This window comes from Cebus imitator, unplaced genomic scaffold (assembly GCF_001604975.1).
Source record: "Cebus imitator isolate Cc_AM_T3 unplaced genomic scaffold, Cebus_imitator-1.0 Scaffold161, whole genome shotgun sequence".
NCBI classification, from domain to species: domain Eukaryota; kingdom Metazoa; phylum Chordata; class Mammalia; order Primates; family Cebidae; genus Cebus; species Cebus imitator.
Window position 1 is genome coordinate 2,650,467 of NW_016107476.1, and position 13,044 is coordinate 2,663,510.

Consider the following 13,044-nt stretch of genomic DNA (forward strand, 5'->3'; position numbering starts at 1 on the left):
ACATCTAGCTATCTAGCTATCTATGCAAGAATGGGCATTCAAGTCAATAAATGTCTTAATGCAAGATTCTATGCTAGACTTGGTCAGGTGTGGTGGCTCATGCCTGTATTCCCAGTACTTTGGGAGGCCGAGGTAGGAGATTACCTGAGGTCAGGAGTTTGAGACTAGCCTGGCCAATGTGGCGAAACCCTGTCTCTATTAAAAATACAAAAATTAGTCAGCCATGGTGGCACAAGTCTGTAATCCCAGCTACTTGGGAGGCTGAGGCAGGAGGAGTGTTTGAACCCAGGAGGCAGAGGCTGCAATGAGCCAAGATCACGCCACTGTACTCCAGCCTGGGCAACAGAGCGAGACAACATCTCAAAAGAAAAAAAAAAAAAGATTCTGTGCTAGGCCCTTTCCCTCTGTGCGAGTCTAAACTTTTGTTTTCTATGTGGCAAGAGGTTGGCATTGCACAGGACATACCCTTGATTGTAGAGTGTAGCTTGGTGAATGTAAAACCTCTCCAATGCTGGAAAAGTCTACTGAAGTTGAAATCCAATGTATGGTTTGTGATGAGTTGGTTTTGCAACATTTTATTTGAGAAGAACAACCTGGTGCTGATATTTCATCCCCTTCATGGTTAACAGGTTGGGAATTGGCCTAGTAGGGCAGAGCACATTGACTGAATAAATGATTTGAGGAAAGTCTATCTGATTCACCCAAAGCTGGCCACTTGCTCTTCCTTTCATAACAGGAGGAAATGTGTCGCCAGCGTACGAGCAGACTGCCTTCCCATGCAGTAAAGATTTAATATTTATGGAAAAGTCACCCCATTTCCTGTCAGCACAAATGGAAGGGCTTTCTTATCTGGAAATAACAGTTTGAAAATAATTTCTCTTTATCTTGAGTTAAAAGGATGTTTTGTTTTTTTCCGTGTTATTTAACTTCAGACAGTTTAGCTCATGGCTGAAATGTGTGAGCAGGGGAATGGCTGACCCAGCAGGTTAAGTGTGACTCTTCCAGGAAGTCTACCAGAATTATTGAGCATGTGCTGGGAGCCCCACATGCAGCGGCAGTAGGGGTGGGGGGTGTCACAAAAGAAAATGTAAGATTTAGGGCTTGTTCTCAGAGAGATAAGGCATGCATCTTTAAAAGTCATAGAGAGGCCAGGCGCGGCAACTTACGCCTATAATCCCAGCACTTTTGGGAGGCTGAGGCAGGCAGATCATCTGAGGTTGGGAGTTTGAGACCAGCCTGACCAACATGGAGAAACGTTGTCTCTACTAGAAATACAAAATTAGCCGGGCATGGTGGTGGGCGCCTGTAATCTCAGCTACACGGGAGGCTGAGGCAGGAGAATTGCTTAAACCCAGGAGGGGGAGGTTACGGTGAGTTCAGATTGTGCCATTGTATTCCAGCCTGGGCAGAAAGAGAAAAACTCCTTCTCAAAAAAAAACCCCCCAAAAAACTCATAGAGAATCCAAGCTGAAAACAATACCTCCTAGAGTGTCAGGACCCCGCCCCTCCCCCACGCAGGGATCATGAGTGCTCAGAGACATTACGGTTTCTTCAGAGGCCGAGGGGTATGCCAGTTTAGAGATGTCTAGGATTCAACAGCAGAGAGACATAGCCTGCCTGGACAAGTTACCAGCAAGTGCGGTAAGGGATAGAGCTCCCGGTCAGGCCCCTATTCTGGGCACCAAAATGATGACCCCAGAGTAGTCCTTTCTCCTCTCCAGAACCCAGCACATCAGGGCACCAGAAGGACTCCTTCGTCTGCTTTCTCAGAAACCCAGAGCAGCACCCCTCCCCTTCCTGCTGTTCCCTCCCAGCTCCCATCCCCAGCTCTGCTTTCCTCTTCTTTTACTACTATAGATATAAAAGGGGTGATCATGCCCCTTCTTCTAGATGATTGATTCCAGGGTACCCCACCTACCCTACAGAGGTGATCTTCGATGAATTCCAAGGCAATTTTCACGACCTTCTCTTAGGGGAGAAGAAAAAGAGTTTAATCTTTGGTGGTGTCTCTCAGTGCACAAAGTAATCCAAGGCCAGACATGGTAGCTCATGCTTGTAATCCCAGCACTTTGGGAGGCCAAGGCAGGAGGATCACGTGAGATCAAGAGTTCAGGACTAGCGTAGGCAATGCAGGAAGACCTCATTTCTACTAAACATTTTAAAAATTGGCTGGATATGGTGGTGTGGGTCTGTAGTCCCAGCTGTTTGGGGGGCTGACGCAGGAGAACTGCTAGAGCCCAGAAGTTGGAAGCTGCAGTGTTGCAGTGAGCTACAATCCCACACCACTGCACTGCAGGCTGGGCAACAGAGCAAGACTCTGTCTCAAAACAAACAGCAACAACAAAAACATGATAATTTGGGACTCACAGTATTAATATTAAATGGCCAAGTCATGGGCACATACAGTAAACGTCCTGAGTTTAAGAGAGATTTTTGGCGATCATCAGAAAGAAGTCGACTTTGGTTCTTAAGTAATGGGTGGGCAAAAGTGAGAAATTGATCTTCGTTTGCTATTGTTACTGAAGGCTTTGGTCACTGTTTTCCAACCTTGTTTGTTTCTTTGATTTGAAGCGTGTGATTTGATTGTACTGTTTGATTTAATTGCAAGATTATAATATGTATTTTCTACTCCAAACCAATAGTCAGTTTATGCATTTTATTTTATTTTATTTTATTGAGACAGAGTCTTGCTCTGTTGCCCTGGCTGGAGTGCAGTGGCATTACCCTGGCTCACTGCAACCTCTGCCTCCCGGGTTCAAGCAATTCTCCTTCTTCAGCCTCCCAAGTAGCTGGGATTATAGGCACATAACACCATGCCTGGCTAATTTTTGTATTTTTTAGTAGAAACAGGGTTTCACCATGTTGGCCAGGCTGGTTTCGAACTCCTGACCTCAAATGATCCACCCACCTCAGCCTCCCAAAGTGCTGGGATTACAGTCATGAGCCACCATGCCCAGCCAGTTTAAGAAATAATTTTAAAAATATATTTTCTATTACATATTAATTTTAGTTTAATTATGAGGGAAACAGAATTTTCTGGGCTCACTCAGACCCATTCTCCAGTTGAAAGACTAACCCTACTAATTCACTTGTATCTGCCGACCTGGCTGATGGTGGTAGAGAAACAGACAAGTGGGTCTTTACACCCAGAACCAGCCTGGCTCCTGGAATCTGGGCTGTGCCTCTGCCAGGCATTACGACTACCCTTTGTGCCTCCAGCAGTCTTCTCTAGCTTTGGGGTTTATAATAAGTCAACAGAAGGTGGCATCTCAAGCTACCTTGGCTGTTTTGTCCTTATGATTCCATCCGCTTGGCCTCTCCATGAGTGTGTAATTTGGCGGGGTCTATGTTGAAAAATGGCACCATCCAAAGGTCAGCAGGATAATTTCTGTTCTGTGCACAGTATTCCCAAGCTAAGGATATGAAACTTTCCCCAGGGCCCAGGAGATGGCATGTGCTCCAGGGAAAGTGGGAGCATTTTGTCCCTTTGGATCCAGTGATGCCGCCCTGAAGGGCTGCTACCATGGACAGCCTGCCACCTCCTCTGTTTCACACCTGAATGTGCTCGCTTCCTGGACCTTGCGGCTTCCTGCCTTGGGGAGGATGTGGTGCCAATTCCAGCAGATGGACTTGCTTATAATTTGCCAGCTAGTCAGGTGGAGGGAGTTAGGGCTGGTGCCTATCCAGCTCAGCGGAAATGAACTGGTATAGAAATTTCTCCCGAACAGGAAAATTTTGGAGTGGCCTTGCAAATGGAAACTCTTCATAATCTATTTTAATGGCTCTGTAGCAAAACACAAAGCTGCAGGCATCTTGGAAACAGGGATAGAATCTGGAATTTTGGAGCTTGATGTGGTCTGGATAGGTAAGGTGGAAGGGAGAGAAGAGTGGTTAGCAGAAAGAACTGACACAGGCCAGGTGCAGTGGCTGATGCTTGTAATCCCAGCACTTTGTGAGGCTGAGGTGGGCAGATCACTCAAGGCCAGAAGTTTGAGATGAGCTTGGCCAACATCATGAAACCCTGTAGCTACTAAAACTACAAAAATTATCCGGGCACAATGGTGTGCACCTGTAATCCCAGCTACTCAGGAGGCTGAGACACGAGAATTGCTTGAACATTAGTACATTCACAATAAATTTACATTTAGTACATTTTAGTACTTTTACAGAGTTGTGTACATTTACACAGGTGTACATTTACAGAGTTGTGCAACCATCATCACAATCCGACTTTAGAACATTTCCGTCACCTCAAACACACCCCTGAGCCCCCTCTTTGATTATTTACTCTTCGCGTTCTTTCCCCAAATCGTGTGCATGCCTGTGCCCAGGAGGCACGCCAATGGGAAAGGTGGCTCAGGTCGCTCACCAAGGGCTACCCCACCAGGGAGGTGACTTGAACCTCTTGACTCCACGTGGCGGCATTCTTGACCCTTTTCATCTCAAAACTCACAAATTTGGAAATTTGCTCAGTAAATCTGAAGATGACCTATCTTCTTTGACCCCATCCCAGAAGATGTAGAGGTACTTAAATAAATAAAATCCAAAAAGAGAAACTGATCATCCAAATATAGGAGAGTAGAAAGAGGATAAAGGGGCCAGGCACTGTGGCTCACGCCTGTAATCCCAGAACTTTGGGAGGCCTAGGTGGGTGGATCATGAAGTCAGGAGATCGAGACCACCCTGGCCAACATGGTGAAACCCAGTATCTACCAAAAATACAAAAATTAGCTGGACGTAGTGGTGTGCACCTGTAGTTCCAGCTACTCGGGAGACTGAGGCAGGAGAATTGTTTGAACCTGGGAGGTGGAGGTTGAAGTAAGCCGAGATCACACCACTGCACTCAAGCCTGGTGATAGAGCGAGACTCCATTTCAAAAAAAAAGAAAATTTAAAAAAAAGGATGAAGACTGGTGGGTAGTGAGCCTAATTCTAATGCTCAAGTTACTGCTGGCCATGTGACTGGGAGCCTGGGTAAGTGTCCCTTTTTACCTTTGTAAAGAGGGATGCCTTCACTCCTCTGACAGGCATTGCATGCTAATGTCTCAAACATGAGGTGAGGTGCTAGGGTTACAGAGGTCAAAGACAATCATTAACCCCAAATGGTCCTACCATCTAAGGCTGAGGTTCTAAAACCACTGTGCCTAAGAAACACCTGTATGTGTGTATATATATATATATATACACACGTATATATATATATATATATATATATATATATATATATATTTTTTTTTTTTTTTTTTTTTTTTTGAGACAGAGTCTCGCTCCGTCACCCAGGCTGAAATGCAGCGGCATAATCGTGGCTCTCTGCAACCTCTGCCTTCCAGGTTCAAGTGATTCTCCTGCCTTAGCCTCCTGAGTAGCTGGGACTGCAGGCTCCCACCACCATGCCCAGCTAATTTTTAAATTTTTAGTAGAGACAGGATTTCACTATATTGGCCAGGCTGGTCTCGAACTCCTGACTTTGCGATCCACCCACCTCGGCCTCCCAAAGTGCTTGGATTACAGGCGTGGGTCACTGTGCCCGGCCATATCTTTTTTGAAGTATGGATTCCCAGCACAATATGGTGCCTATCATTAACAATACTGTATTGTGCACTTAAAAATTTAGGACAGTACATTTCCTGTTGTGTTCTTACCACGATAAAAATGAAGTTATTCATCCTTTTAAAAAATAATAAAGTATGGATTCTCAAGCATCATGTCCGAGAATCTGATTCAGGAGGCCTGGGAATCTGCATATGAACAAATACCCCTCCTCTGGGTGATTCTGGTACAGGGAGGCCTACAGATGCACTTTGAGGATCTGGCCCTATACGGGTGTGGAAAGGACAGATCAATGGAGGTTTTTGACTCCTCAGAAGAAAAATGCACTGGAAATTTAGTCAGACCCCGTAATTATTCTAATGTATCAGCTAATCGCTTCCTCTTCATTTTAGAAACACAGCTTCGTTGCTATAACCTTACATTTTCTCAGCAATGTTTGGGATTTCTTCCAAACCAGATTAGAGAGATTCCGCATGTCTATATAAAAGGGTCTTTTTATTTCCTGATCTTGATGGGCAAATAATCTCCATGAAAATTTTCCTAAATCATCCTAGTCTTGTTAAAAATGACAAGAGTGGCAGGGCAGGGTGGCTCCCACCTATAATCCTAGCACCTTGGGAGGCTGAGGCAGGAGGATCACTTGACGTGAGGAATTTGAGACCAGCCTGGGCAACATAGCAAGATCCCATCTCCACAAAAAATTTAAACATTAGCTGGGCATGGTGTCTTGCACCTGTAATCCCAGCTACTCAGGAGGCTGAGGTGGGACAATTGCTTGAACCCAGGAGTTGGAGGTTGCAGTGAGCTATGATTGCACATGATCATACCACTGTACTCCTGCATGGGTGACAGAAATCCTGTCTCAAGTAAAAAGACTGGTTGCTACAGACTTTTTCCCTCATCCTGAGAAACAGTAGAGGGCTGTGTTATCACTGTAGGAACTTCCAGTTCCTCTGCTCTGTTCACATGCGCAGAGAGCCTGCAGCCTCTCCTCAGCCACTGGCTCGCCTGAGACTTCTGCAGGGATGGTTTAGTTGAAAATGAGGCAGTGGGTGTAAACGCCTGAAACATAGTAGGCAGCCAATAATTTCTTGCTGCAATTAAAAATAATACACACAATACAAAATATACCAAAAATATGAATCAAGAAATTTTGGTAACAGAGTTTTTTTTTCAACCATATTTCTCTCAAACAATACTGCAGAGTAATATGGAAATTCCGAAGTAACAAAGGGGAATAAAAAGTTTAACTAAGTTTTGTTATACTTTTGCATAAGGGGTTCCTTATATGTACCTCAAAAGCAGTAACTTGAGTGAGGAGGCTGCAGGCTACGTGATGCCTGTGCTCGGCTGTGCACCTTTCCATCATCTCAAATCCGAGAAAGAAACTTAAAAAGCCTAAGAATCTGGCTTCAGTGCAAGCTTCTGCCTCAGGGACAATCACTGTCAGTTTCACAATGCAGACAATAGTGAGTGAATTCGAAGAAATGGTACTTTCCCACCTGCATTTAAAAAAAGAACGAAAGTAAATCTACTCCCCTCCTTTTTTGGGAACATGGACTGGCCCATTGTGGTTGTTGGTGTGTTGAACTCGTAAGTTAAGCGAGGAGAGGAGGCGTGAGAGAGTGTGCCTGCCCGCCGCACACGGGGCTGGTTTCCGGAGCGCGTCTCTAGAGGGATGCACATTGCCTTAGCCGAGCTTCAGAGAGAAGCCTGGTTTGTAACCCAGGCGGGCGGGAGCCTCCGTCTGTCGGGCTGAGGTCTGGCATCTCCAAAGCCCTCCGGGCCGTGTTCTGAACTGGAAAACTGGAGGAGTCCTCTGCTCAGCACAGCCGAGGAACAGAATTAGAAGAAAAGGAACCCTGGCCTAAGGTAAAGCGGGCATTGCACAAGGTGACCTATGTCCTTTGCTTTGCGAGGCAGATGTGAGATTTCTGGCTTCCTTTGTGAGGTTGGAGGCCACTTGGATCCTCCAAATGTGGTGGCTGGATACTGGACACAGAAGTCACTTTCATTGCCCTGAAAATACATTTATGTAAACTTTTTGTTTTCCTGATGATACAAAAGAAACGACAGGAGCTTTTGTTCATCGATACAGAACTAGACTGAAGAACAGGAAAGGCTAGTTATTTATTTCACTGAGAAGTGTAGTGCGTTGACCTTTTAAACAAGGTTTATGTTTTTTTAGGCTGCCTCCCCCAAGATTGAAAGGAGACTGTGGTTTCCAGACTTTGAGTTTGTTTTGTTTTGTCTGTGGTTCCTAGAGCTCTGTGAAATTTACATTTGAGTCCTGTTTGGGGGATTTGGTGGTGGAAGGGGCATGGGGGATTGTGTAGATTTAGCTGTTACTGTAAATTTATGAGTTTTTTTTTTTTTTCTTTAAGAAATTCCCGATGAATGAAAATAAGGAAGCAAGCGTTTGGGTATTCATATTTTATTGCAGCTCTAGGTTGAAAGAGCTTGGCAATTGCCTCCCTTTCCACCTTTGATATGCAATAAAGGAAATCTAGAGATTCTGGCCTTTATATTGAAAATAGTTTTCCTAAAAACCTAGTTATTAATCAAACCATGCTGTAAAGACTGTTTTGGAAAAAAATGTTTTAAAATGTGCTGCATTAGCATTAAGGAAGAAATGGACGAGAAAGTTATCTCATCTGTGAAAGAAATAGATTTATGGTGTTGGAAAGGAAAAAAAAAAGTGAGTTTGGCCATAACCCAGCAGGAGTGTGGTCGCTATAGCAGCCTCATTTGTCACTTAACTGAGATTGGAGATTTAAAAGAAAATTGAGCCTGTTTTCTCTGAGACAGCCCCTTGAGGAATGTTAAGAGGATGTGAAGTTATTTAGATTACCTAAACAGGTTCTGACAAGTAAGTGAAAATAACTCATTAAAATATAATTGTTGCCATTCTATAAATGGATGAAAAGGCTTGTTGTGTCATTGTGTACTTATAAAATAGGTGAATTTGCCACGGCTCATTGGTATAAATTACTTTTGAGAAGACTTTGTAAGACTAAGCTTGAGGCCTTGCCAAGCATCCCTTATAACACTTAGAATGAATGTTTTGACCAGTGTTTTCAAGGGGGTTGCCTAAGCATTTTCATGTGTCAATGAGTCTGATCCTTGTATCAGTGGCTTACCCCGCAGGTCCAGGGAATATTTTATCATGATAACAGAAGTTTGCAGGTTTTTCTCTTCAACTAAATAATACCTCATCTAAAAGGACAGAAAAATGAACTACTCGGTTCTTGCAACCTGACTTTCTGGAGGGATTGTCATGATTTTGCCTCCTGTAGACCAGGGTTTCTCAACCTCAGCATTATCTACATTTGGCTGGGATCATAGCTTGTTGTAGGAGACTATCTATGGGATGTCTAGTAGCATCCTCAGTCTCTACGCACCAGGTGACAGTAGCACTCCCTCTCCAGCTGTAACCACCAGAACTATCTTCAGACACTGTTAAATGTTCCCTGCAGGTAAAACTACCCCTGGGAGAGAACCACTGCTAGAGAGAAACCACCTTGGGGCCTACTGCTGCCAGTGAGGAGGACGGGGCTATGAAAGGAGGCTAGAGTCCCAGGGAGGTCTGGCGGGGTCCAAGGAACAGTGGCAGGACAAGTGTTTTGGCCTGACTATTTGGTTTTTATTTTGTTTGGGTTTTGTTTGAAATCACATCTTGGGAGTGGGGGGTCAGATTCAAGGACTGCTGTGGATATACATTCTTCTGCCCCTTTTTCCTTCTGTGCCCTTGAGAGACTTATTTTATACAGTGCTATAGAAGTCAAACTTCTCTCAATTGAATTCTTTCTTAATTGCATTCTGGGGATATACTATTTTTTCTTTTTTTAAAAAGAAGCTTATATAGTGATCCATTTTATAAAGCAAATAGTTACTTATCCCTTCTGTAAATACAGAGTTTTTGTTTTGTTTTGTTTCAGTAAATCTGGCCATGCCTGTTAGTTTTTTTCTTCTGGAATCTGTAAGTGAATGCTTTCATTTCTTTTTTTCTCCCCCCTCTGTACCAGTGGGTGTCAAACTGTTCTGATTTTTTTTTTTTTAAGGAATTAGGCCTTGTTTTGTGAGTGCAATAGAAGAGTCACAGCCTTTTTCCAATTTACAGATAACGATGAAGTCAATGGCTGGGATTTTTTCCATTTAAAATTTTTTCTGCACCTTTAGCATTATGTTGCTGTTTGTTTGCTCTCAAAGTTTCACCGATTACAAAATGCATGAAGCTGTGTACGCCTCTTTTTCTTGGTGTTTCTCCAAGAATATAGTACATTGTACTGAGCACTGTGACTTCCAGGAGCTACGACCACTACCCAAACCAGATGAGATGCACCACTCCATAGAAGAGACTCTCAAGCCCAGGGAGGGTAGAGGCAGTGGTTGGCATTGGCTGAACAGATAGGGAAACACGTTGACTTATTGGAGTTTTATTCTTGGTGACAGAGCTGGACTGACCCATAATGTTATGAGAGAACTGTGGTTTCTGCTTTTGATTGCAAAGCAATCTTGCATTTACCTCCACTTGGAGATACCAATGTGACACACACCATGTGGTCTCTAAGTAACATTTCTTTGTTATTAATGTTAGAAATAAATTTTCGGTGCCGCAAAAGAAATAGCATTTGAACATAAATTTTGTCAGCAAGGTAATTTAGTTCATGGAAGAGTGCGTCTTGTGGATGGAGCAATGGTGAGAGCACACCTGAACAAGGGAGGGGAAGGGGTTCTTATCCCTGAGGCAGGTCGCCTCTACTATTTTTTTGTTGTTGTTGTTGTTGTTGTTTTTTGTCATTCCCCTATTGGCTAAGGTTGGACTGTACGGCCTAAACTAATTCTGATTGGCTGTTTTAAAGAGAGCAGGGGTATGAGCAAGAGTGGTGGGGTGAGCAGTTTTGGCCGGAAAGACCATTAGGGAACAGGTGACTAAAGGTGACTCAGGTCAGAGCAGTTGACCAGGGGTGGCTCAGGATGGAGCAGGTGATTGGGGGTGACTCAGGACAGGGCAGGTGATCAGGGGAACAAATGTGAACTACTGATTAGAGCTGGCAGGAAGCTTGTTTACTGAAACTAGGGGCAATAAACTTTAAAATGGAGAATAAAGAACAGGGAAACTGAACGCACTGACATACTGATTCTTCGAAGAGAAACTTTTGTTTGAAATCACATCCTGGGAATGGGGGGTTGGATTCAAGGACTGCTGTGTTGCTGTGTTGAGACACTGCCCGAGAAGATCAGTCAACGGTGCTGGGACCACTGAGGAGGCATTCCTGGGAGCAGGCACTCCTGCACAGCCCAACCACCCAGTGGGATGTTGACTTCAGGTGGCCGTGACAGAAGCTGGCGTTAGAGGTAGTGGTGTTTTCTTAGCAAATGTATGTTTCTTTCCTTCGGCCCACCATGAACCACAATCTGTCATGAAATGGAAAGGGGGATGAAGTCCCTGGTCACAGGTGATTTTCGGTCTACCTCACTGTATTTCACATTAAAATTCACCCTCTCCCCTCCCATTTAGTAGACTAAGGATACATGAGTGCAGCAAATGTGAGCATTTTAGGTCCATCTGCCCCCAGGATGTAGCACGGTGCTTGCTCATACTCCTTGCTCAGTCGCTGATGAACAGACAAATAAATGTCAATAATTTCTATGGAAAGACCACCCAAGAGCTTGATCTGCAAGCTCACATGTCTGCAGCCTGTGTCCACGTAGCCCGTTCTCTATATTTTTTCCAGGAGGACAAATCCAGTCCCCATCTAAGCAGGTTTTAATGTCTTAGGGGCTGCCAGAAAACTCTCTGAAGGATGCAGGAAAAGTGGATCTGTGGGTTGTAGAATTGGGGCCTCATAAGGTCCAGAAATTAAATTTCTGCTCTTACTATAAACTCCACAAATTAATGCTGCTTCATGGTTTCAATAAGAAAGAGCGTGCTACCCATAGGGTCTGATGCAAAGGCAAGGTATTCACTACCTTTTAAGAAAATCGTCCAGTTTAAAGAAAGAGCTTATGACCAGGAGTGAAAAAATGGCCCTTGTTGCTCTGTGTGTCCCATGAGGAATCAGGCGGTGCTGCCCAGAGAACCTACCTGGTTCTCTGAAGCAGGTTATCAGGGCAGTGGGGGTGCAGATGGGGCAGATGTCTTGACACTGGAACTCTCCTGGACTGTGCAGAATGTAAACGTGCTGTAGTGAGAGACAGAGAAGCCAAAGATCCTCTCATTTCTTGCTTTGGTTCACAAACCAACCCCAGCTCTATGTTTGCTTTTGATTGATTGATTGACTGATTGATTGAGACGGAGTATTGCTTTGTCACCTAGGCTGGAGTGCAGTGGCGCAATCTCAGATCACTGCAAGCTCCGCTTCCTGGGTTCAAACAATTCTCCTGCCTCAGCCTCCCAAGTAGGTGGGATTACGGGTGTGTGCCTCCATGCTTGGCTAATCTTCTATAATTTTAGTAGAGATGGGGTTTCACCATGTTGGCCAGGCTGGTCTCAAACTCCTGATCTCAAGTGATCTGCCCACCTCGGCCTCTCAAAGTGCTGGGATTACAGGTGTGAGCCGCTGTGCCTGGCCTCCTCTATGTTTCTAAGCAGAGCCCTGGGAACGAGCAAGTGTGAGCCTTTTTTGTGCCTTAAACTGCAGAGGCTTAAGGTGTGGCCTTTGGGGGAGGGGACCTTCATCAAAGAGGAAACAAACCCTGCTGCTTTTATTAGTCGCCAAGCCTGGAATGTTTTTAGCAAATACGTGTTTGTGTCCTCCTCAGCATTGCTGGTTCACACTGAGGCCATTTATTGCTCATAAACATTAGATGAAGCAAAAATACTTGTTTACACTTAAGACTGCTTTTATCTTTCCTTACTGCTGAATAATAACTTATACTAGATTGTGTTGGTTCTGTGCAGCTGGTTCCTTGCATCCGTGCTCATATCCGTATACCTTGTCCAAATAAACATACTTGAAAAGATAGAGAATGTGTTTTGTGAAGTTGAGAACATCTGCTAACAGAGTTTAAGCTGAGCTTTCTGCTTTGTTTTGGCAACTTGTTTAGGATGCCAAATGTATCTGGTCTGGCAACAGATGAAAGAAGATACTGGCTCTTGTATAATCAAGTTTAGGGAATAAGTGGGGGGTGGGGTGGATTTCCAGGTTTCCTTTGTGTTTTGTAAAGAGTTTTAAAGCATAGGGAGAAAATGTACTTGACTGGACTTTTAATATCTTAGGGGCCTCCAGAAAACTCTTTGAAGGATGCAGGAAAAGTGGGTCTGTGGGTTATAGAATTGGGGACTTCATAAGGCCCAGAAATTAAATTTCTGCTGTTACTATAAACTCCACAGATTAATGCTGCTTCCTGGTTTCAATATGAAAGAGCATACTAGGCCGGGCACAGTGGCTCATGCCTGTAATCCCAGCACTTTGGGAGGCCGAGGCAGGCGGATCATAAGGTTAGGAGTTCAAGACAAGCCTGACCAATATGGTGAAACCCCGTCTCTATT

At 44.3% G+C, this 13,044-nt stretch overlaps 1 protein-coding gene across 30 annotated transcripts in view; it reads left to right on the forward strand.

The window, feature by feature from the left end:
* ABLIM1 (actin binding LIM protein 1) overlaps positions 1 to 13,044 on the forward strand; it is a 344,682-nt gene that overhangs the window by 243,317 nt on the left and 88,321 nt on the right. For 4 of the 30 annotated variants that reach the window (XM_017543848.2, XM_037743990.1, XM_017543852.2 and 1 more), the window contains exon 1: positions 7,167 to 7,421. The exons of 24 other annotated variants lie outside the window; for them this stretch is intronic. The gene's annotated coding sequence lies outside the window, so the exon portion shown is untranslated. Of the gene's footprint in view, positions 1 to 7,130; positions 7,422 to 13,044 lie in introns of those variants that run through there. 2 more of the 30 variants (XM_017543850.2, XM_017543851.2) reach the window with 1 other exon arrangement.